This window comes from Chinchilla lanigera, unplaced genomic scaffold (assembly GCF_000276665.1).
Source record: "Chinchilla lanigera isolate Chin_1 unplaced genomic scaffold, ChiLan1.0 scaffold00093, whole genome shotgun sequence".
In the NCBI taxonomy this organism is placed as follows: Eukaryota; Metazoa; Chordata; class Mammalia; order Rodentia; family Chinchillidae; genus Chinchilla; species Chinchilla lanigera.
In genome coordinates, this window is record NW_004955494.1 from 3,712,675 (window position 1) to 3,718,862 (window position 6,188).

Genomic DNA, 6,188 nt, shown 5'->3' on the forward strand with positions numbered 1-6,188 from the left:
AAAAAAAAAAAAAAAGAATTATTGCAAAAGTGGCCTAAAGGAAGGGACTATTGCAGTAGGATGTGGGAACTATTACAACAGAGAGAACCCTGATCATTAGGTCTGTAAACATCTCAGAAGTTAACACATAGTTTTCCTGATGTACAGAGCAAAAAAGCTAGAAAGCAGTCAGTGTGGGCCGTGGGGTAGATGAGAGAAGGCTGAGGCCTGGATGCTCCGAGGAAGCATGAGCTGCGGCCAGCTCAGGCCCGGCAGTTCCTCCAGAGGCCTGGAGGAAGGAGAGCAGCTTAAACCAGTTACACAGTTTTGTTCCAGCTGATTGTTGGGGGCAAGCAGATAAGCCGATTATTGTTAAATATTTTTATTAGTGCCTATTTTATGAAATGGTGGATTTCAATGTGTGTATTTTGATCATATACATCCTCTGTATTACCTGCTCTAACAGCTACCCCATTCCCTTCCTCTAATAAGAATCTCCCTTTTTTTTTTTTGATATCAGGAATTAAACTCAAGCCGGGTGTGGTGGCACACACCTGTAATCCCAGCACTCATGAGGCTGAGGCAGGAGGATTGTTGCCAGTTCGAGACCAGCCTGGGCTACAAAGGGAGCTCAAGTCCAGCCTGAACTGTATAGGGAGACCCTGTCTCAAAAAGACAAAAAAAAAAAAAAGAATTGAATTCAGGACCTTGCACTTGCCAGGCAGGCATTGGGCTGCTGAGCTATATCCCCACCCTCCTTTCTACTTTCATATTTTCTTTTTCAGATTTAATTTATTAGGGAGAAAATGTGCTGTTGGTCTTTCTGAGTGTGGCTTATTTTGCTTAGTATGATGATGTGCAGATCCATTCATTTCATGCAAATGCCATTCTTTATGGCTGAGTATGCCACACTGTATACCATGTTTCTTTTATCCATTTATCTGCTGATGGGCACCTAGGTTGACACCATATCTTGGCTATTGTGAATATAACTGCAATAAGCATGGATATGCAGGTATCCCTATTATATGATGACCTTAATTCCTTTGGATGTATACAACAGAGTAGTATAGCTGGATCCTATAATAACTCAATTTTGTTTTTAGTTGTTAGGTTCTTAGGGGAAGTTTTTTGTTGTTTTTGGTTGGGTTTTTTTTTTTACTAGGGATTGAACCCAGGGCCTCCACACTGAACTGAAACCTCAGCCCACTTTTACTTTTAATTTTGAGACAGTTTTGTGAAATTGCCCAGACTAAATGCAAACTTGCAGTCTTCCTGCCTCAGCCTCCCAGAGTGTTGGGATCATAGGTGTGCACCACTGTACCTGGTGTCTACTTTTAGTTTTTTGAGAAACCACCATACTGATTTCCACAGGGCCTGTGCTAATTTAATTCCCAACAGCTGTGCAAAAGAGTTCGTTTTTTTCCCCTCTGCATCCTCACCAGCATTTACTTTTTGTATTTTTTTATTTTAAAGAGAATGTTAAAAAATTAAAAATGATACACAATTTCAAAACAAGATGATAGGAAATAATTTTTTAATTTATTATTTTAAAAAAACACAAAGTCAAATTTCTTGGTTTTGGTTCTCATTTCACAGAAAAAGTGTAATGGAACAAACAGATGGTGGGTGAGAAGGAGAAAGGATCTGGGGTTCATTGTACTTTCTCTTTTCCTTAAAGAGAGACACTTGGCTGCCCACCAAATGCATGGATGTATGCTGCCCTACCTTTTACAGCCATGTATAATAAAATTTTCCCATTGCCCAACGGATGTCAGGGTCATGCGCCCTTTATCACTGTTAAGTCAAGGCAGGAGTGCAAGTAACAGTCCAAAGTCGGTACCTCACACTGCTCAGAAGAGCGTTGACAGTATTTATGCTCTGTACATTGTGTATTTCATATGTAAGGTCGTCAGGTCTGGGAAATATGTCAAATTATAAATAGAACTTTTTTTTTTCCGCCGGTACCAGAAATCGAACTCATGACCTCATGCTTGCCGGGCAGGTGCTGTGCCACTGAGCTAAATCGCCAGCCCCAAGACTTTTTTTTTGCCTTTTTGAGACAGGGTCTCACTGTGCAGTGCAGGCTGGCCTTGAGCTCACTTTGTAGCCCAGGCTGGTCTCAAACTCGCAGCGATCCTCCTGCCTCAGCCTTCCAAGTGCTGGGATTACAGGCATGTGCCACCACGCCCGGCTCCCAAGACTTTCTTTAGAAATGCAGTACACATTGTTGCTGCCACTCCTCTCTTTTGCTCTTGTTGCCCTCCGCCATGTGCCACTCTGCCTTGCAGTCAGCCAATTGTGGACTGAAACCTCCATAAACTGTGAGCTAAATAAACCCTTCCTTCTGTAAAAAAAAAAAAAAAAGAAATTCAATACACAAAACTTTGTAATTCCTACATTTTTACATTCTTTCATATTTTAGGGAAAACTGTGAGTTCCTTTGTAATTCCAAGAATAGTAATTTTTTTAAAAGTTACTTGAGTATGGTAGTTTGGGCTACATAGTGAGTTCCAGGCCAGCCTGAACTACATAGGGAGACCCTGTCTGTCTCAAAAGAAAATAAAGGTTTTTTTAGGCAGAATTAAAGTACACACTCAAAGAAAACAGAGTGCAGGACCTTGAAAGAGTCACTTTGTAGCCCAGGCTGGTCTCCAAGTTGCAAGGATCCTCCTGCCTGGGCCTCTTGAGTGATTACAGGTGTGTGCCACCACGCCTGGCTCGTTACATTTTATATTTACCTTTTTGGCTCACCTGTTGTCTGTTTAATTTTCTCTTCTTTCCTGTTTTGTTTTTTTTTTTTTTTTTTGGTACTGGAAACTGAACTGAGGACCTTGTGTTTGTTTGCCAGGCAGGGGCTTGTGCTGCTGAGCTATATCCCCAGCCCTTCTCTTCTTTCTTGTTTGCCTTCTAATCATTCCATTTTTTTTTCCTTCAGTAGTTTTTATTTTTTACTTTTATCTTTACCTTTATTTTATTTTTACTTTTAATTGTTTTAATTGTTATCCAGTAAGTTACAGCAGTATCAACTTTTTTTTTTTTTTTTTTTGGTCTTTTTGAGACAGGGTTTCACTATGCAGTTCAGGCTGGCCTTGAAGTCACTTTGTAGCTCAGGCTGGCCTCAAACTCAAAGTAATCCTCCTGCCTCAAACCCCCACCCCAGCTGGGATTACAGGTGTGCACCACCACGCCCAGCCTTTCAACATCTAATATAATCAATAACTTTAAACTACAGAGATAATACAAGAAAGCTAGGACAGCCGGGCCTGGTAGCCCACACCTGTAATCCCAGCACTCGGGAGGCTGAGGCAGGAGTTCAGAGCCAGTATAGGCTACAAAGTGAGTTTGAGGACAGCCTGAACTACATAGGAAACCCTGTATCAAAAAGGCCAATAAAAAAAAAAGGAAAGAAAGAAAAAAAGCTAGGACATTACTACATTGAGCCCCTTTCCAAGCTCTTGTTATCAGGTGTTTTTTCTTTGTTCTGGGGATTGGGCTGAGGTCTTTTTTTGTTTTGTTTTTTGTCAGGTACCTGGAATTAAACTCATGACCTTGCACTTGCCAGGCAGGCACTGTGCTGCTGAGCTAAATCCCCAGCCCAGGTTCTGGGGATTGAATTCAGGACCTTAGGCATGCTAACCACCCCCTCTACCATTGAGCTATATGCCCAGTGCCTGAATAAGTGTTTTAATTTTAGTTTTGTTTTTTTTTTTTTTCATTTTTTTGAGACAAGGTCTCTCTATGTAGAGTCCAGACTGGCCTGGAACTTATGTCGATCCTCTTGCCTCAGCCTCCCAAGAGCTGGGATTATAGGCATGTTCCCCCATACCTGGCTAACCGGTGTTTTAGTATATGTGCTGCTGAAGCAAGCACTAAATGGTGTTTTAATTTTGTTTTATTTTGTGGGCTTTTTTTGTTTGTTTGTTTGTTTTTCTGTCTTTTTGAGACAGGGTCTTGCTATGCAGTTCAGGCTGGTCTTGAGCTCACTTTGTGGTCCAGGTTGGCCTCAAACTCCCAACGATCCTCCTGCCTCAGCCTCCCAAGTGCTAGAATTACAGGCATGTGCCACCACACCCGGCGCGTGTTTGTTTTTGAGACAGGGCCTCACTATGTAGTTGTGACAGTTAACTGACTGTGTCAACTTGAATAAGAAACGCCCAGCTAAATTGGATTGGCATAGATCCGGGTATGGCATAGGGGATTTACTGAAGACAGAAGACCCACCCTGGGCTTGCACCTGAATGGAATAAGAGGAAAAGGAAAGAGGAAGCCTCCCTTCTGTGTCTTCAGACGATCCAGTCTTCACCTGCACCTTGGTTGTTGTCTGCTCGCTTCCAGGGCAGACTCTTCAGCTTTTTGGTGCAGACTCTTTGGCCTCCTGATATGGACTGGCACAGGACACTAGTGTCCACTGAATCTTTTGGTTCTCCCACAGACAGACAGCACTTTTGCACGGTTCCACATCTGACTCTGTGGGCGCCCATTCTAAACCAAACTTGTAAATTCTTACACATTGTATATCTTCTATTAAATCTGTTCGTCTAGCAAGCACTGGCAGATACAGTAGTCCATGCGGTCCTTGAACCTTCAGTCCTCCTGTCTCAGCCTCCTCGTTGCTGGGATTACAGACATGTTCCATCATACTTGAGCATTCTATACCTTTGTTTGAGTATGTCTTTTTGAGACAGGGTCTCGCTATGCAGTTCAGGCTGGCCTTGAGCTCACTTTGTAGCCCAGGCTGATCTCGAACTGGCAACAATCCTCCCGCCTCAGCCTCCCAAGTGCTGGGATTACAGGCATGCACTACCACATCTGGCTCTATACCTTTTTTAAAATCAAGTTTGAAAAGTAAAGTTTTACAGTCAGGCATGGTGGTGCACACCTGTAATCCCAGCACTCGGGAGGCTGAGCCAGGAGGATCACTGTGAGTTTAAGGCCAGCCTGGGCTATAAAGTGAAACTGTCTCAAAAAACAACAAAACCCATCCAACCAACCAACCAACAAAAAAGTGGATGTGTGCTACGTTTATTTTTCTTGGCTTTCTTCTACATTTTGGGCCAGAATTTCTCACTACCTTATTAAGTCATCATTAGGTATGATTAGGGTCCCTAACCCTAATTCACTCCCCAAAGAAAAGAATGAGAAGGGGCCTAGGCCATTGTCAAACATACGCATTGGGATGGGAATGTAGCTCAGCAGCACAGTGCCTGCCTGGCAAGCATGAGGTCCTGAGTTCAATTCCTGATACAAAACAACAACAACATCATAGGTATTCACTGATGCTTGCTGAGCCATGTCAGGGCATGCGCCTATGTTCCTAGCTACTCAGGAGGCTGAGGCTGAAAGACTGCCTGAGCCCAGGAGTTCAAAGCCCACCGAGGTAGCATCATGAGACCCCTATCTCAAGAAAAAAAAGTGCTGTTGAAGAGAGAAAGTTGAAAAAGTGAAACATTTAACCTGAAATCTTAAAGAACAGATAGGAATTAACTAGGTTGTAGGATAGGGTTGGTGTAAGAGGTTATTTTTGTGTGGCGGGGGGGCAAGGGTTTCTTTGAGACTGGGTCTTGGTTTTGCTATATATTTCAGATTTCCGGCTGGCCTCAAACTTGCAGCCATCCTCCTGCCTCAGCCTCCAGTGTGCTGGGATCACAGGTGTGCGCCACCACCCTTAGCTACACAGTAGCTTCTTTTTTTGGTGGGTGGTCTTTTTGAGACAGGGTCTCACTACACAGTTCAGGCTGGCCTTGAGCTCACTTACATAGCCCAGGCTGGCCTAGAACTTGCAATGATCCTTCTGCACAAGAGCTTTTATGTGTGTATAAGGATCAACCAAATGTGGAACAAAGACCCTGACTCTCAAGAAGTTAATTTCAGTGCAGCTGGACAACCCCACACAAGGAGAGAGGAGACTGACAGGTTTGGTAGGGTCAGATCCTGGCACTGATTACACTCCATGGTTATTACGACCACCTGGAAGATCTAGTCACTGCCCTTGTCCAGTCTCACATGGCTGCTAAATTATACAGCTGGGATTAAAACCTGTATCTATATGATTTCAAACCCCATAATACTTTTTGCCTTTAGCAACTTTGTTTTTTAAAACAAGGTCTTGCTTTGTAGTGCAAGCTGGCCTCAAACTCATGGTGACCCTCCTGTCACAGCCTCCCAAGTGCTGGGATTGTAGGTATACACCACCACGCCTGGCTACC